Source organism: Megalops cyprinoides, chromosome 18 (assembly GCF_013368585.1).
Source record: "Megalops cyprinoides isolate fMegCyp1 chromosome 18, fMegCyp1.pri, whole genome shotgun sequence".
Taxonomy (NCBI): domain Eukaryota; kingdom Metazoa; phylum Chordata; class Actinopteri; order Elopiformes; family Megalopidae; genus Megalops; species Megalops cyprinoides.
This window is the reverse complement of record NC_050600.1, coordinates 13988271-13998184: the sequence shown is the minus strand read 5'-3', so window position 1 is coordinate 13998184 and position 9914 is coordinate 13988271.

Sequence of the window (9914 nt, the reverse complement as noted above, 5' to 3'; positions counted from 1 at the left end):
AGTGCCTGAAGATGTATGAGGGAGATAAGGGAATCATTAGGGAATCATACATATACGTTATTCATATATGTTCTTCATCCATATAATTAACAAGAAAACAAAACACTTATTTTCACATATATGCTGGACAGATAATTGACATTGATTACAGCAATATTGATCTCATTGACCTCTTTGCAGCTTGCCAGATGATTGGATTTAGTATATGTTCTGTCCTGACTTGTGCCCCTGTGCACACTGACATCTGCTTGAGGCATATGCTTTGACAGTCATATGACTTATGCAATGCATATCATACCTAATCATATCTAATTATAGTTACACTAGACTGCATACACTAGAGTGTACTTATGTAGATTATTCCATGCAATAAGTGCCCATCAACATATTCAGTGCCTCTGAAAACTCTTGGCTCTCACTGGGGAAATCCTGTCTTTTACATTGATCCTGCTTACCAATGAGCTGGATAACAGTGAATTATGACTCAAGAGAGGCTTTTTTTTGTCCCTCAGAAAGAATGATTAATTCCATGGTCGATACAGAGAGCCTAACACACGTCAATTTTTGACAAAGTAAACAAATGTGCTATGGTGGGTGGCATGCTGATAGCAAACACATTTTCCAGCTCATTTGCTTGTTCATGTGATACCCATGGTTGAAAGCCCAGCGATGCCACTTTTTTTGTAGAGGTCAAGGCCCCCTCAGTTAGCCATTTGTCACTCCAATCTTAAGAACATATTTTTAATGCATGTAGGGGAAATGATGTCAAGAAGCTCAAACCAGAAAAATGTGTCAAAAGTATGAATTTATTGACAACAGAAGGACCACAGTCAACATAATCCATATTTAAATTAAAATATTTTTTGACTGAATGAATTGGCATTTCTTATCATCTTAAAATGTATAAACACAAACTCATTCATCACCTTGAGACAGCTCATTCATCACTATTTTATCAGGATTTTACTATATTCTTCTGAAATCAATGAATGGGTTGGTGAATGGGGAAACTGTGGATAATATTGTGCAGTCAACTTTTGTTTCTTTGTAAGTGAGAGGAGTTTCAGCACAATAGATTACAGGGTCAGCTATAAAGCTAGATGCTCTCCCGAAACCATTTTCCCCTGTTTTTAATAAACAAATAAAAAAATCTGGGGATCGATGCCTTACCACATTATTTTAATAAAGAGATACTCTGCATGTCTTTATGGTGTTACTCAGTTCTGTTGAGGAAAAAAAACAGTGCTGATATTACAGTGCAGATGCTTTATGCATCTTCATGTATTGTGTTGACCACATTATGTTCAGATTAAGTTATCTGATTAGTCTATGTGTGTCTTTAAATATAACTTCCAGCATTCCTTGTTTGCACAGTGGTAATTCCCACAAGGTCTCTATGAATCATCCGACAGCATCCTTTGAGATTCCCAAAATCTATATTTCAAATAATTTGTACACTGGTATACTGTTCTACATAGTATTTCTACTGTTCTACATAGTATAGATACATTGTCTTGTATCTTGTAATTATGACAAACAAATTAAAATACGCATTTATAATTTCCAGCCACATACTCTGCTCCATTAATTTCATGGCATTCGTTGTTCAATACTACCATCTACTGGACAGAAAAAACACGAAGCTGGACATACATTTGAGAGGTGAGGTTTACATTGTAAGTGATGGTTATTGGGATTATTATATACCGGTAACTGCCTATTACATATTCGTAGCTCTTACTTATGACAGTTATCACAAATATACATTGCTCACATTGTGGTGCCTAAGATGGCACATTTAGTATTAAAGATGACATACTACTGTTACTTTATGAGCCCTTTATGAACAAAGGAAAAGTTACATTCAAATGCAGCACAGGCAATGTGTACACAGATGAGTGGATTTGGGTTCTGTAGTTGTGTCTGTAAATTTAATGTAGACGCAAACTTTTATTGCCATTTAGACCACCTTATCTGCCTTAGTCTTTTCCATTATACATACTTTGGTAAAATACATGTACATTATAAATTATACCATTATACAACAGGCACTGCCCTCACAAGATTGATGGCAACTACTATCAAAACATTAACACTGTATGTGACCACATAAGTAAAGCTTTTTAAAGTGAACTTACATAAACATATGTAAGTATGTGAGTCATATAATCGGGGTAGAATAACATTAGAATTTAATGTGGAGTATAAAATATCCACTATCTGCTCATTTGAAATCTGATGCTTCTGTCTCTCTGGATTTAGTTTTTATTTTTACTCTAAAGATCGGAGATTTTTATTTTGATTTATTTTGACTTCCTCTGGTAACATGCTTAGTTTAACCTCTGCTATGATTTCTCCAATAGATGGCATTGTTGGCAAACCTAAATGACTACTGTAATCAATTCAAATGTGAGGATTACATACGGTGGGGCCCTATTGATTATACACGTCAAAATAAAACCAATGTACAATTTTTCACAGTTCAGCCACATCCAACTTGCGCTTAAGATTTTGCATGTGGCATCACTAAGCTATCAATGACAGGCAAAACGGATAGAATAAATATTCCCAAAGAACATTGGCTGGGTACGTCACCATTTAAACTGTCTTCCTTCCGTGAGGTATTTTTAGAAAGGTTCTGCCCATGGCATTGAGTTACCCTTTCTCAGTTACATGCCTGTGTCAGTTTATCCTTTCATCACGAAAAGCCAGAATCGTAGTAATGCAACTAAATGTATTTTTCTTCATTTTAAACAACACTGGCAATACTGCATATTGTTTCTCCAATACCCTGCTCTAATGTGGCCTCTGTTATATATATATATGTGTGTGTGTGTGTGTGTGTGTGTGTGTGTGTGTGCGTGTGTGTGCATGTGTGTGCAATATACATTTATGGGCTGAACAACATATTAAATAAAAATACATTAAAAGTTTAATTTTCATATAGGCAGGTTGATTCGTTTCCTTTGTTGATTTATTTCACTTGTTCTGTCAGTAGGATGTGACTACAGTTGAAAAACAGCATAAAACAATACTAGCAAGATGAATCTAAAAAAGCAGCTTAAGTGGAAGTTTGCCAAAAAGAGAATTTGCTCTTACTTGATATGATAAAATTGACCATGATCCTCTGCTTTGCTAACTGGTAATTGTTGTACATGGGGTCAGTGTAGTCTACATGTATTCACAACTGGGCAGGTCAGTGAGTTGATGTGGATTAAAACTTACTATTAAAATATTTACTTATTCATGTTAATTTTGCAAGGCTTAATCCTACCCACATGTGAACTGGATTGGAGCCTAAACATAATCTCAAAAAAAGTGAGCATAAACTTTTTTGTCAATATTCTCAGGCTTTTCCCAAAGGACATTCATGTTCTTCTCAGCAAAGCAGAGAATACAGATAATTTTTGAACAGAACTTTGGCAGTGAATATTCATAGAGAGAAGTCTGTGTAAATGAAGATGCAAATTCTTGTTGTGAATAGTATTCAGTATTGTGAAAACACAATCCGATTCAAAGCCAACTGGATGCTCTACATACCCAAGTAGATGGAGCAACATACCCAAGCCAACTGCACATGCCCAAATGCACAGGGTGGCACATCCATTTGGACAGCACAACATAACCAGATGCAAATTATTCGGAGGGGATCTTTTACAAATTTTTGATTGGTTTGCAGAACAAATGAGCAAATGATCTCAGTAAAGATGGAATATATGTTTTCAGTTGCCCTTATGAAGACTAAACAAAAAAAGTATCCTCAGATTGTGACCTCTGAATCATAATAACATTTTGCAAAATGTCCCCACTGGCCAGGTCAGCAGCACACTAAATTCATATTTGACTATGAGGATTAAGTCTTAGTGTTATCATTTTAATTTGTATATGTTTAATTTTTTTCCAGACTGAATTCTACCAATACCCAGCCTGGAATAAAGCCATAGGTTGTGTTGTATCCTTAGTGAAGTAAAGAGAGGAAATATGCTGTAATCCACAGCATATATAACAGTGCTGCTTCCTGGAACAGTGGGTGTATTGTTAAGGTGGCTACACGCAAGTCACACTAATGAAATGTTTACCTTAAACACAGAATGACTTGCAACTAATGATCACATGATTTTCAAGTACTTATGCCAGCCTGTGTTTTAATAGGCGTTATATATTTCTACCAGTTGATTCTCACAATGGTGTATGAGTTTCATTGCTAAATTCATTGCTAATAAACAACCTTTGTGCTTTGTGCAGTCTCCTATTCAGCCTGTTAAGGAGAATTGGGGAGTTTCAGTACAGGGTCCCACTACCTGTCCTGCCAGCAGGGGTGCGCTAGTGGCTGGAACCTGAGGACAGTCTCCATTGTTTGACTTTGGCTACCCCTTAGCTACCTGCTTTGTACTCATGATTTGTATCGTTTAATATTATTTTATTAATCATGTTGGGATTAAAATGCATTTTCTCTGTCTGATTTGATTGCTTTACCTTTGTTTTCACAGTGAAGGCCTGTCTCTGCTTCTTCTTGCTTCTTACCTTCCAGGGCACTAGATGGTGGAGAGGGGACTCTTGCCTGATATCGGAAAACTATGGTTGTCTAGATGTTAAATAAATCCAATCATGTTATGAAGCAGTGTTATGCATTGTTAGATTGTTCTGATTCTGTCAGCTTACACCTTTAAGATAGGCTACAAGATAGGCTACATCATTTGCTGAATGCCCATTTCTGTGCCAGCAGAAATGGGCATTCCTTTACAGTTCCACCTGTTAAATTGTTTTAACATCCACCATTCTTCTAATGCTTACACTGTACATGCCTGGGTTTTTATCAGCATGATTAAGTATCTCTTGGCATAGCTGAAATAAGGTGAGAGTTCCTCTTTGCATTCCAAGTGCATTTAGTTTGACTAAGAGAAAACGGGTAAACGACTCTAGAATGTCCAATCAGAAGTCTCACCTTTGTTTGACATAGCAACCACCGGAGCTCCTATCAGCTGACAAGCCTGCATGAGTCGCCAGCTCTATGATGGCAAGCAATTCTGTGATCCTGACAGATAATTTATTGCTATGGATGGCAGACTGCTACTCTTACTTGAAGCGACACAAATCTGTTATAGGACTAGTATATAAAAGGACAATCCTAAAAACTGTAAACCAGCATTAATTTGCAACCAATGATCGCTACACGCATTTTGAATTAATTAATGAGACCTTGAATCAAGTGATAGCACAGGGTAAGGGTTTCATCTTAAAGGATGAAGATCTCTGTGCTTGACCTGGGTACAATATTTGGAAAACTATTCAAAACACCAGGTTTATCATTGCCAGGTGGATCAGAAAAAACTCGTGGTGCTTCGCCTGGAAGACAGACCGTTAAGGCGATTCCCCTAACTTCGTCGGTGTCCACGTTGCCCGCAGTGTCTGATGTTCTGTCAAGCACAAGTAACGTGGTGGGCACAACTTCAGTGGCTGCCAACAGCAGCGCGTACTCTCCGGTGCCTATCGCAGGACTAGCCGGGGAGCTGAGCTCCAGTGCCTGGCAGGTAGCCGCTCAATCCATGCCAACTCATAGCTCAGCCTCCCTCGCTTCAAAACCTCAAGGAACCTCTATCAGAAGTAGTTCAACCAATTTAGGAAGACCGACGCCAAGCTCGGTTCAGAATTTGCAATGGAATTCTCCAAGCAAAGTGCACCCGTTGACGCAGCAAGACACTTGTAGCTCACACCACGAGAGGGATTTCAGCCAGAAGTAAGTATTTCCTTCGTATACATACCACTTTTATGCAATACAGGAACGTCACAATAATCTTTTATATTGTGCCCTACATTTTAAATAGGCCTAATTTCTCAAACCAGACATTTCCCAGCACCGCAGAGACTTAAATGTTGTTCCACTGTGAAAAGAGTGACATAAAAATTCGGCACTTTCAATTTCACAGTAAGTCGGAAAAAACTAAACAGGAAGACGCCAACCACTTTCTCGTCTGAAAGTTTGCATCGCAGTAATTCTTACCTTGTTACTTTTTTGAGAAACGATGGACTTCTATATATTTATGTATACTTATACATTCATATAATTATGAAATGCCTATTGCTCTCATACTTCTCATGCATTTATTGATGTTTACTCCAAACTGAATGCCGATCATGTGTATCGTACATTTAAACGCAATTATACTCAGAAGTCCAAGCAGACAGATGTACTGTTGATTTATTTAAATGTGTCCTATTTAAGCTTGGGTCTGAGACGTCGTTTTCAATATTTAATTAAATCTCTCTCACAAAAGCCAAAGTCAAGATGACTAATTAATAATAGGCTTATGTCAGGGAATCAGGGTGTATAGTCTTTCCATTGCTACAAGAGATATCTAATTGCTTCATCTACACTTCGCATTTAGTTACGGCTTAAGTCACAGCTAAGACCTTTTCTCTGTTAATGAGAGAGAGAGAGAGAGAGAGAGAGAGAGAGAGAAACTCAGTGTGAGACTATATTTGAGAAAATGTCCATCGCAGAATGGATTTAAATTTATACATGCATGAATTTAACTCTTACTTAATATGACTGAACACATAAATAAACATTAAATCTGATCTGTCAATGTTGCGTGGAAGACATTGGGGAAATGATGTATGGCTTATTTGACTAGCACGTATATCATTTAACCGAGCTCTATTTGTGATGTAAAAACTATATGTGGAAATCTTGACAAAAATGTCATAAATTGCGATATGATCCTTTATGCTGCTATGGCAATAGAGGGAAAATATGATGATGGAACTCCTTGCTGCCGGAGCGTTCAGGTGCGCTTGGTGAAAAGTGGTATCACTATGAGAAGTTTTGCCTTAACCTGAAGTATTTTACTTCTTGTATGCTAGTGACATCCTGTGGTTGAATTGTAGCATTACAGCGGTTCTATAGCATTAGATGACGGTGTAATAGTGAGTCTTCGTGGAGTCTCATGAAGTCGTAACTTTGTTTTTTGCGTTAAGAGTTCATGACCCTCTATGTGAGCTCATCGCTTAAATGGCGTATTGGGGGGACTTGATTTGGGGGGGGGGGGGGGGGGGGGGGTGACCAGTTGTTCCTTTGTAGTTCTCTCAAAAGAGGTTGTCAAAATGTGTAATCTAGGAGCATGGAAATAGTGGTCCTCTACCTTGCAGGTTTAACTCTGTCCATATAAATGACGGGAGAACTGCCTCCTTTGTTTGTATGAGAGTAGGGTCATATGAGGCTGACGGAGTCAGTCTGTGACAACATGCTCATACTGTTAACAGGACAACACACTCCAGGTGAAAAGAAGGAACACACAGCTTTCATTTTGAAGAGCTGAAATGAGGGCTCAAAGATGAAAGTCTTCTGATTTCTGCATGACCTCAAATCCCACTAGTATTGTTGAACTTTCTGTTGTGCTGCCATAAAAGTTGGAACCTTGCAGGACATGGCTTATCCATTTTTTTCTACAGAAGTGAAATATTGAATGGTACCAGTGCTCAGCATTGTAGAATAGGGTTAGGGACACTCTTTTCTGGGGGCTGTTGGATCAGATCCTGAGTGGGGCACTGCTGTTGTACCTTTCAGCAGAACACTGTCACACTTTTTCCCCAGTTAAGACACAGATGTAATGATGTGCTACAGACTGTGAAAAAGTACTTTATCTGTCTCTTTGGACAATATTGGCCACCCAGTTGCCAATCATTCACACAAAAATAAAAAAAGAAACCACTTTGAAATTCTACACTCCTCACAAATAATATGATATCCCTCTTTAAGAGAGGGCGATATCTCACTTTAAGATTTCTTTACAGAGATCAGAAAATATGGTATATGATCATGGTATATAGTACAATTACTAAACTGTCTTATTTGAAAGAGGACATTTTTGTAGCTTGCAATGGTATAAGTTCAGGTGTTTCATGAATAGTGATACCAGTGTACCATTAAGATATTTGTAGATTGTATTATCTTACGTGAGTATGGCTATGACTATAATTTATAGCACTATTAATAAAGTGTATTTCTCACTTCCTATTTTGACAGTTTGGTTGGTCTGTTTTGATTATTTTTTAATACTATAGCTTCCATTGAAGGTATTGATTCTCTGAATCAAGTCAGTACTCGAACCACTTAATGCACAAAAGTAGTTTAAGAAGTGCACCACTTGCAAAACACTTGAAACTCAAGTTTCTAGCCAGTAAACGTCTAATACAATGCTGGGATCCTCTTAATAAAGCATTTTTAATTGCTGCTGAGTTTTAAAGTGAATTGCAATTGTCTGTCGGTATTACTTCACTGCACCAAGGGATATTCCTTTTCATTAAAGCACAGCAGAAACGAAGCAAAAGTTTCGCAAAGCTGTACCGTGAAATCACTGTCCCATTGTGAGCAATATAAAGGTCTATGGGAAAGCGGATCCATTTCAATTAGCAGGCCTTTTTTGTATGCATGCTGCTGCTGAATGTTTCATGAGGCTCGGGCAAGAGCCCACTGAAGTTACTTGGTGTTTGCTCTGTGAGAGAAATGTGATCCTGGCTGCACCGGGCTCACTCTTTGACCTTTGCAGGCCATTAAACCCTTTACTCCTCTGCGAATCAGTTTTCTGTTCCTTTCAACCAACCAGCTCATTAAAGCATTTGCATTGTTTCAGCCTGGTGAACTCTTCCCCCTGTACCACCCCCTGGTTTACCTAAGGCTTCATGAGACATTGAGATAATAATGAGTAATTAGTAATGGGTTTTGAAAGGCAGATGCCATGGGTGCTGACTTTATTCAGAAAAGCACAAATCTGGATTGAGATCTCAAGCACTAGGCATTGTTGGTGCAGTCAGCATAACAGTGAATGGAAGTTTGAACTGTACTTAAATTTTGGTTGGGGTTTTAATAGTTAACCCACCATGGTTCCAAAATTCTTAGAGAAACCAATGTTATCATCCTATAAAGACCAGGTATGGCAACATCCATGGCAGAATCTACAGTAGGTCAGTATCCATGGCCACATGCAGTACCATTCAAAAGTTTGGACACATTTTCCTTTCTTTATTTTCACTATTTTCTATATTTTAGGATAATAGTAAAGCCATCATATCTATGAAATAACACACATTGAATTATGCAGTGACAAAAAAGTGTTATGAACAAATCAAAACTATCTTATATTTTAGATTCTTCAAAATAGCCAAAAAATATTTTTTTAAAGATTTTTTGGAAAGAAATTCATACATAGGCATCAACTTAACTATTTATATGTGTCTAAGAAACAAAGTTCAAGCATTCAAGCATAAATCTTTAGATCAAAATGACTTTGTATACATGTTCCCCATTTTCTTAATCAGGTGTGTCCAAACTATTGACTGGTACCATATATAAATTTATCAGGTATGATTATTATGGTGCATTAAATTTCAGCTAATGGTTAATATATTCTTTTAGGACTTTCACTTAATTTGGAGAAACATGTCATCTAAAAGTGAATATTTTTATTTTGGTGAGATAATGTGCACCATAACATATTGAGGCACAGGTGTGCTACCTGCATGCACTTTTTTGTTATGTTGTTATGGCTTGGTTCACTTTAATAAATGAAATGCAATGCAATTCTAAAGCAAATCAAGAGATGACCACATCATATTACCTGTGTGATAAGTCTGAATTTTAGAAACCTGACAGGATGCTTAGGATTCATTTGACTATATGTGCAACTCATAAGGTGTAGCTCAATCCACTCAAATAAGGTGGATGTAAACAAGTTTACGAGCTGTAGTTTGGGGCTGATTACAGTGACTTGACGAGATGGGTTTTTCGTGGTTGGTCCCCTCTGTGTATCTCTCATCATCTGAGCAGTTGCTCAGTGCAGAGGAACAGCACACAGATGTAAACAGTCCCCCTCCCACCCCCTCGCCTCTCGAGACTGACATCATCCTGAAATCCT